Raw genomic sequence first — 9,569 nt, 5'->3', positions numbered from 1 at the left:
TTTGGTATGTGTGAGGGGGGCGACCAAATCGAGAGCTGCAGCTGTTGTGGTGTTGTATAAAGTGGCAGCAACATCTGCATCATGTATGGAACTAATGTCTGTAAGAGGGAGAAGGGATTCAGAGAGTGAGTGTAGGTCAAGGTGTCTGAGATTTTTGCGAGGGTGTGCAAGTTTGTGGAGTGGGGACTGTTGACCTGGAGAGGAGAGGGAAGAGAATGTAAGTAGGTTGTGGTCAGAGAGAGGGAGAGGTGAGTTAGAGAGGTTAGATAGGGAACAGAGGCGGGTGAAGATGAGGTCCAGCGTGTGGCCGTCTTTGTGGGTGGGTGTGGAAGACCACTGAGTAAGACCGAAGGAGGAAGTGAGGGATGGAACCTTAGAGGCAGCTGAGAGGGAAGTGTCAATGGGGATGTTAAAGTCACCCATGAGGATAGTGGGGACGTCAATGGAGAGGAAATTAAGTAGCCAAGTGGTGGTCAAAGAAAGTGGTGGTTGATCCTGGGGGGCGGTAGATGACAGCCAGTTGGAGGTTGGAGGGGGAGTAGATACGCACGCAGTGCACTTCAAAAGAGGGGTGCTTGCCGGTGGGGCGGGGGGTATGGGAGAGGTGGAATCCGCCGTACGAAAGTGCAGCAGGAGAGGCCGTGTCAGAGGGGTTGAGCCAGGTTTCAGTGATGCCGAGGAAGGAAAGTTTGTTAGTGATGAAGAGGTCGTGAATGTAGGAAAGTTTGTTGCAGACAGAGAGAGCGTTCCATAGAGCTCCTGTTAGTGAGACTGGGGAAGCAGGGGCTGGCGTATAGGTATAAGGTTAGAAGGGTTACGAGAGTTCTGGGTAGATCGTGGGTAGGAGGTGGAGGTGATTGTAGGGATGTGGTGAGGAGGGCCAGAATTTGGAGAGATGTCGCCGGCAGTAAGGAGGAGCAGAGAAAGCGTTATTAGGTGGGAGCAGGAGAGGGCATGAGGTGGCTGTCTGTGTTTGGAGGCAAAGGATTGTATGTTGAGGAATAGCTCTGAGGAGGAGGTGAGGTGGGTGGGGAGAATGGAGGGAGAGATGAAGAGTTCCTTACTAGGTGTAGGGATTAGGGATGGCTGTAAGAAGTGAAGGATTAAGGGGGTGAGAGTGAAAACAAAGACAAACATTGTTTAGTATCCAGTTACCTTCAGTTCACTTCAGGTTCAATTCAGGATTAATTCTTAATTCTCATACTTCAGCTAATGGCCATACTTAAGGTAATGGCCACAGACTAAAGTCTGACACAGACTCCTGGCCCACAATATATTTGTAACAGAATGCATTCAGCTGTGAACCAGAGGGGAGTGGTCTGTGCTCATCTTGATCAGCTGATTAGGCTGAGCCAGATGCTGGATAGTCAAAGATTAAGTAAACAAGGTCATAAATGAAAGTGGGGGGTAGCTGGTGTAGTTTGGAGAACATACCATTAGTAAATAGGAGTAGAGAAGTATAGAGAAATCTGCATGGGAGTCAAGACGGAAAAGCTGGGTCACATAATGCATCATGTATCCAATACAAAATGCTCGTCTACTTACTGCTATAGGCTACAATCACAACATTGGTACAAGTACAATATTTCCATTAGTGCAATCAAAATATTTGATTAAAGTGAACTCTATATTGTAAAGTCAGATGATCGACTTACTTTGAAAATCCATATCAGCATGGCTGTATAATCCTGATTCAGGCTACAGCTCATTGTTAAATGCTCATTTTAATATTAGACAGAAAAATGTTAAATAAGGTATTACAGAGTCATTCTGAAATATATTTTGTAAAAGTAATTACACCCACCTCATCAGGTCTAATCAATCTATTTTATAATGTATGCAGTTTGCATTGGGAAATCTGGTGGCAGGTCCACTTTCATACTGTCATGAGGTCTAATTGTTACCTTTCCTGTAATCGGCTCTTACCTTTCCAGAATCTAATGACAGGTTCCCTTTAATGCCTGATCTGAAAAATAGATTAGAATAGAACACTCTGAGTCTCACGGTTTGGACACATAGATCTGTTTTTAAAACTGATGTGTGAATCATGGATCAATGAAACGCTTTGAAAAACGGACAGCACAATGGAGAATGGATGTTTGAATACAACCTAAGTCCCCAAACTCACATTAGATGGCTGTCGGGTGAAAGATGGCTCGGCCGATAGTGTGGCCGGCAGCTGTTGGTGTGAAAGTACATTTACACATAAAAATTCAACCAAACAAATCCATTATCTCATTTTCAACCCTGCCCTAAAATGAAAAAAATGTTGGAATCATATTGGCCAGTATACACAACACTGACACTATCTATTAGAACAATTGCAATGCTTTTCAAACAATGAAGTTCTTTAAAATATTTCTCGTCATCTTGAAACAGCTAGAGAAGTGGAAAATATATGGGCTAAGTGCCTATATCCTATATATATATGCATCATCAAAGTAGCTGTAGGGCTGGATCATCACTTCACCATTTGAAATATACATTTATATATTTTACATGAATTAATGATGTCTTATGGAGTACAGTTACTGGAAGACATTTCCTGACATGTTTCTTCGGCAGGCTTTAATTGACAGAGATGAATTTAGTATTGCTTTGGTTAAGTGGCTCAGAACATCATTATCCTCTCGTCAATGTTTGTCATACAGTGACTGCTTCAAGGGAGGCCCGACACCATAGAATACCTTGTATTAACCTCTTTCCTTGTTATTTCTAGGATTGCCACTGTAAATTATATCTGTCAGAACACAAAAGTCGGTCTTTATCCATGTAAGTGCATAAACTAATTAATTGAGTTTATTTAGAGGCTTGGATTGTTACCTGATTGCCCTCCAATTGCTCACACAAAACCAATGCTTCAAAAATAGACATGGGGAGCAAGGGCATAACTACCAGGTATAGCACTTTCTATTGGGGCCCTTCAGCTAAGGAGGTCAGCCATCACTATTAGACGACAAATGTAAGCTAACTAGTAGTGATGAGCGAGCACTAAAATGCTCGGGTACACATTGCTCGGGTCGAGCAAATTGGAATACTCGGGTGCTCGACCCGAGCAACGAGCCCAATGTAAGTTTATGGGAAACTCGAGCATTTTTCAGCCGGCTCCCCCACGGCGGTCTGCAGAGGGCCTAAAAATTGCCCAAATCGATGGGAACAGTGCTCAAATGACATGGGAACAGCATGGGGAAGAACCCTGGAAGCATTTCTGACTCCCAGGTCACTGCTGTCAACAACGTTGTCAGAGTATTACGCCACTTTTATGGATTCACAATAAAACATACAAAAACAAATCCAAAATGGATTTTCCTGGGAAATATATTAAGGAACATCCTTTCCAGGGTAATGACTTGTATATAAGGCAAAATAAATAACCAAAACCAAAAATACTCCTCCACACCTTGGGCTTTGTTCACACGTAGCGTTTTTGATGCTTTTTTTCACTTTTGCATTGCTTTCAACAAAGACAAATGCATTCACTTGGAAATGTCATTTTAACATTTTACAACCTTGTCTGGCCATGTGGTGTGTGACACATCATCAGACACATGCATACAGTGCTGAAAAGACATGGGAACAGCATGGGGAAGATCTCTTGAAGCATTTCTGACTCCCAGGTCACTGCCTAAAAGTATGCCCATCATAAGTGATCCTTGGCGCATGCGAAGATGCCTCCCGCCATGCACGTGTCGTTGCAGACTTGCAACAATCACCGTCCACGTCCTTGTCCCAATGCAGCGTTCAGTTGTCCCTACCCCATTCCTTGGAATGCAAGCGCAAGTATGCAGCCAGCCACCCACCCACCAACAGGCTGCAATACTATACTGACAAATTTTTGACAGCTGCTTGCACTTGAAATGTGGCCTTTTAGGCTCGTGGAGGCGGAAGCTTTTCATAACCTCATGCTGGCGGCAGCCAGCTGTCCTTACTTGGTCCCCAGCCGCTACTATTTCTCCCGGTATCGTCTCTGCCTTCCACAAACACGGGTCCCACAACATTAACTGTGCCCTCCCCAGTGCACTTACTGGGAAGGACCGCCTAACCACAAACACGTGGACAGGTGAATGTGGCCAGGGATGGTACAGAGCCAGTCCACAGCTTTTTTTGCTGAGAGTTGTATTTAGCTTGGTGAAAGGACTGGCATAGAGGGAAACCCTGGGTGTCATTTCTCCCAGGAAGTCCTCTAATGCATGTTGTTGCAAAAGCAATGGCAGCCCGTCCAACATAATCTCGCACTTGTCGGTGGTGCTTTGACACACAAACATCTTTCGTTGCGCATTTAATTTCATGAATACAGAGTTGGAAAAATGGCCTGATCTGCAATGCGGTTTAAGAAATAACATGCATAAGCATGTCCGATCCACATTAAAAAAGCAGCCATAGAGTGTCCGGGAACCTTCACCCACACTTTTCTTAGCCAGGGCTGCTTCTCGACAGGGTTGGATGGGCCCACCAGAGAACCGGAGACTCCTCCGATGGGCCCAGCTTCTCCTTCAGGAGAGTTCATAGTGCTGAGGTGAGGCTATGATGATGATAGAGGCCACCATCTGCTTAGTTTTCTGTTACTTGGAATGCAAGCGCAAGTATGCAGCCAGACACCCACCCAGCCACAGGCCGCAACACTAAACTGCCAGATTTCTGGGCAGCTGCTTGCACTTGAAATATGGCCTTTTAGGCTCGTGGAGGCGGAAGCTGTCCACAATCTTATGGCGGCGGCGACTGTGTATCCATACTCGGTCCCCAGCCGCCATTATTTTTCCCAGTATAGTCTCCGCCTTCCACAAGCCCGGGTCCCACAACATTACCCGTGCCCTCTCCAGTGCACTTACTGGGAAGGACCGCCTACCCACAAACACGTGGACAGGTGAATGTGCCCAGTGACGGTACGGAGCCAGTCCACAGTTTTATTGCTGAGAGTTGTATTTAGCTCGGTGAAAGGACTGGCATAGAGGGAAACCATAAGTACTCCGGCTTGTCATTTCTCCGTCACCAGGTTCTGCCCATTGTCACACACGACCATGCCTGGCTGTATGTTCAGCGGTGAGAGCCACAGATCAGGCTGCTGTGTTACAGCTTTCAACAACTCTGCAGCGCTGGGCGGTTTGTCCATTAAGCATTAACCCCTTTAAAGCCCATGACGTACTAATACACGTCTGTGCCCTGGGCTTTAAGAGCCTGACCCATATTAGTACGTCATCGCGATCGCGCACGCACACAGGCTGTGATTGTCACAGCTGACACCCGGTACTATGTGCAGGGAGCGGTCCCGCAACGCTCCCAGCACATTAACCCCCGCAATGCTGCGATTGAAGTCGATCGCAGCATTGCGGTGGCAAGGGGAGGTGATCGGTATACTCACCTCCTCTTCCGGGCCTCCAGAGCTGTCTGCTGCGGCTTACCGGGTGTTGCCATGACGACCCGATGTCGTCATGACAACATCCGGGTCACCAGACAGCAGTAAGATTGTTTGGACATGCGCAGTGCATCTCCAAACTATCTTCTCTCTGTCCAGCACTGACTGCCTGCATGGCACAGGGATGGTGCTGCATTCCTGTGCCATGCAGGCGATCAGAATAAAAAAGTGAAAGTCCCATAGTGGGACAAAGTAAAAAAGTAAAAAATCTCCCAGAAAGTGAAAAATAAAAAAATAAAAAAAATATTGTAAAAATATTAAAAAATAAATTAAAAAATAATCCACTAAAAATAAAAATATAATGTACCCATCAATAAATATTATTATGAAAAAACCAAACAAACAATAAAAGTACACATATTTGGTATCGCCGCATCCATAACGACCTGGCCTATAAAACTGTTCCACTAGTTAACCCCTTCAGTGAACATGGTAAAAAAGCAAAAACAAAAACAAAGCAAAAAACAATGCTTTATCATCATACCGCCAAACAAAAAATGGAATAACACGCGATCAAAAAGACGAATATAAATAAAAATGGTATCGCTGAAAACGTCATCTCGTCCCGCAAAAAAGAAGCCGCCATACAGCTCCATCATCCGAAAAATCCAAAAGTTACAGCTCTCAGAATAAAGCGATGCAAAAAAAATTTTTTTTCTATAAAATAGCTTTTATTGTGTAAAAGCGCCAAAACATAAAAAACTATATAAATGTGGTACCGCTGTAAACGTACTGACCCGAAGAATAAAGCTACCTTATCAATTTTACCACACCCGGAGCAGAATAAAAAATAAAAATAAAACACAATTCCTGAATTGTTGGTTTTTGTTTATTCTGCCTCCCAAAAGCTGGAATAGAAAGCGATCAAAAAATGTCACATGCCTGAAAATGGCACCAATAAAAACGTCAACTCATCCCGCAAAAAACAAGCCATCACATGACTCTGTCGGCCAAAATATGGCAATGCAAAAACTAGATTTTACAAAATGTGTCTTTTAGTGTGTGACAGCTATCAACCATAAAAACCCGATATGATTCTGGTATCGCTGTAATCGCACCGACCCGAAGAATAAAGTAATCTCATCAATTGTAGCGCACGAGGAACGGCGTAAAAAATAAACGCTAGGGCTGAGGTTGGGGTTGTGCTAATGTTAGGGTTGGGGTTGTTTTTCTTTTTCAAAAGTAAAAAAAAAAAAAAAAAAAAGATGACGATATGGCAACTAGTGTTGAACGCAAGTGCTCGCTACTTGAGTTCGCATCGGGTGCTCGGGTATGCACTGAGTATCGCGGGTGCTCGAGTCTCCGCCCCATATGCTTCGCGGCCAAAAAAACCTTGCGGGGATTGCCTGCCATGCACGAGCGATTCCCGCATGTTTTTTTGGGGTGTCTAATAACCGTGAAACATGCGGGCGGGGACTCGAGCATTTCACTTGAGCACCCGAGATACATGGTGCATACCTGAGTAGCCGATGCAAACTCAAGTAGCGACCACTTGCGCTCAAGAGTAATGACAACTTATTCAATATGATGACCTAATGTTATCAAATTCTGTGTCGTACCTCTGGGTTCAAAATGTTCACTATACCCCTTAATAAAATCCTTAAGGGGTATAGTTTCCAAAATGGGGTCACTTGTGGGGGAGCTCCACTGTTTAGGCACATCAGGGGCTCTCCAAACGCGACATGGTGTCCGCTAACAAATTGAATGGAAAATCAGCTCAAATTGTTAGCGGACACCATGTTGCGTTTGGAGAGCCCCTGTGTGCCTAAACATTGGAGCTCCCCCACAAGTGACCCCATTTTGGAGACTAGACCACCCAAGGCACCTATCTAGATGCATAGTGAGCATTTGGAACCCCCAGGTGCTTCACAAATTGATTCTTAAAAATGAAAAAGTGTTTTTTTTCCACTTTTTCATTTTTACAAATCAATTTGTGAAGCACCTAGGGGTTCCAAGTTCTCACTATGCATCTAGATAGGTGCCTTGGGGGGTCTAGTTTCCAAAATGGGGTCACTTGTGGGGGGTTTCCACTGTTTAGGCACATCAGGGGCTCTCCAAACGCAACATGGCGTCCGCTAATTATTCAAGCAAATTTTACAATCAAAAAGTCAAATGGCGCTCCTTCCCTTCCGAGCCCTGCCGTGCGCCCAAACAGTGTTTTTTCCCCACATATGGGGTATCTGCATGCCCAGGGCAAATTGCACAACAAATTTTGGGGTCCATTTTTGCCTGTTACCCCTGCGAAAATAAAAAAAATTGGGTTTAAAGTAACATTTTTGTGAAAAAAGTTAAATGTTCATTTTTTTCTTCCACATTCCAAAAATTCCTGTGAAGCACCTGAAGGGTTAATAAAGTTCTTGAATGTGGTTTTGAGCACCTTGAGGGGTGCAGTTTTTAGAATGGTGTCAATTTTGGGTATTTTCTGTCATAAAGACCTCTCAAAGTGACTTCAAATGTGATGTGGTCCCTAAAAAAATGGTTTTGTAAATTTTGTTGCAAAAATGAGAAATCGCTGGTCAAATTTTAACCCTTATAGCTCCCTAACGAAAAAAATTTGGTTCCAAAATTGTGCTGATGTAAAGTACACATGTGGGAAATGTTATTTATTAACTCTTTTGTGTGACAAATCTCTCTGATTTAAGGGCATAAAAATTCAAATTTTGAAAATTGCAAAATTTTCTAAATTTTCGCCAAATTTCCATTTTTTTCACAAATAAACGCAAGTGATATCGAAGAAATTTTACCACAATCATGAAGTACAATATGTCATGAAAAAACAGTCTCAGAATTAGGGGGATCCGTTGAAGCGTTCCAGAATAATTACCTCATAAAGTGACAGTGGTCAGAATTGTAAAAATTGGCCTGGTCATTAACGTGCAAACCACCCTCGGGGGTAAAAGGGTTAAGCATGTTATCTTCAGCACAGCCTGTTGCCGCTTGGCCAAGGCAGTGCTGCAGTGCTGTCAGCTTGTGACTGATGTGGTCATTTCGGAGATGGAGGAGGAGGTGCAGGAGCTGAACAATGTGATTACATTGAGGTTAAATTGGTGACGTTGTTTTTTATACTAAAGAAAGATCCTATTGTTTTGGGTTTTTTTTACATTATTTTTTTAAGACAAATGCATTCACCGGGAAATGTCATTTTAACATTTTACAACCTTATCTGGCAATGTGGTGTGTGACACATCATCAGACACATCCTGTTTTATTTATGATGGAGGGACTCTGAAAGTCATAAAGCCTATTTTTATAGGGACATCAGACGGCCCTTACTATTTTTAAAAGGCCAGCAGTCGGCCCTCGCTATTGTTAGAGAGCCATCAGCCAGCTATGCTTTGTTGTTCCCATTATTAGCAAGTGGGTCTCCTATACTGTTATTGCATATCCAGTGACTGCTAAGAGACATAAAGGAGGGTCTCAGTAAAAAAAAATGTTCCCATTATAAAGGAGCGGGTCTCCTATAGTGGTAATGCCCATGCTGTGACTGCAAGGGCTGCCAAATTTTGGGAAAAACCCCACTAAGAATTTAAAGACACATAGAGCAGGGCCACAGTAATGACAAATTCCATTTAGAAAGGAGAGAGTCTGCTATACAATTATAGGGTATGCAGTGAGTCCAACGGCTGACCAATTTTAGGAAAAACCCCACTAAGAATTTAAAGACACATAGAGCAGGGCCACAGTAACAAGCTACGACATGTTCCCATTAGAAAGGAGAGGGTCTGCTATACAGTTATAGGGTATGCAGTGAGTCCAATGGCTGACCAATTTTAGGAAAAACCCAACTAAGAATTTAAAGACACATAAAGCAGGGCCACAGTAACGACAAATTCCTTTTAGAAAGAAGAGAGTCTGCTATACAGTTATAGGGTATGCAGTGAGTCCAACGGCTGACCAATTTTAGGAAAAACCCCACTAAGAATTTAAAGACACACAGAGCAGGGCCACAGTAACAAGTACGACATGTTCCCATTAGAAAGGAGAGGGTCTGCTATACAGTTATAGGGTATGCAGTGAGTCCAACGGCTGACAAATTTTAGGAAAAACCCCAGTAAGAGTTTAAAGACACACAGAGCAGGGCCACAGTAACAAGGTACGCACGTAGCTATCTATACAAAGCGGGAGGCCGCAAGGTGCCATCTATACACAGCGGGAG

The sequence above is a fragment of the Phyllobates terribilis genome, unplaced genomic scaffold, assembly GCF_046119375.1.
Source record: "Phyllobates terribilis strain yellow unplaced genomic scaffold, ASM4611937v1 Scaffold_11__3_contigs__length_659146591, whole genome shotgun sequence".
NCBI lineage: Eukaryota > Metazoa > Chordata > Amphibia > Anura > Dendrobatidae > Phyllobates > Phyllobates terribilis.
The sequence above is the reverse complement of the archived record's forward strand: the minus strand, read 5'-3'. Positions refer to the sequence as shown.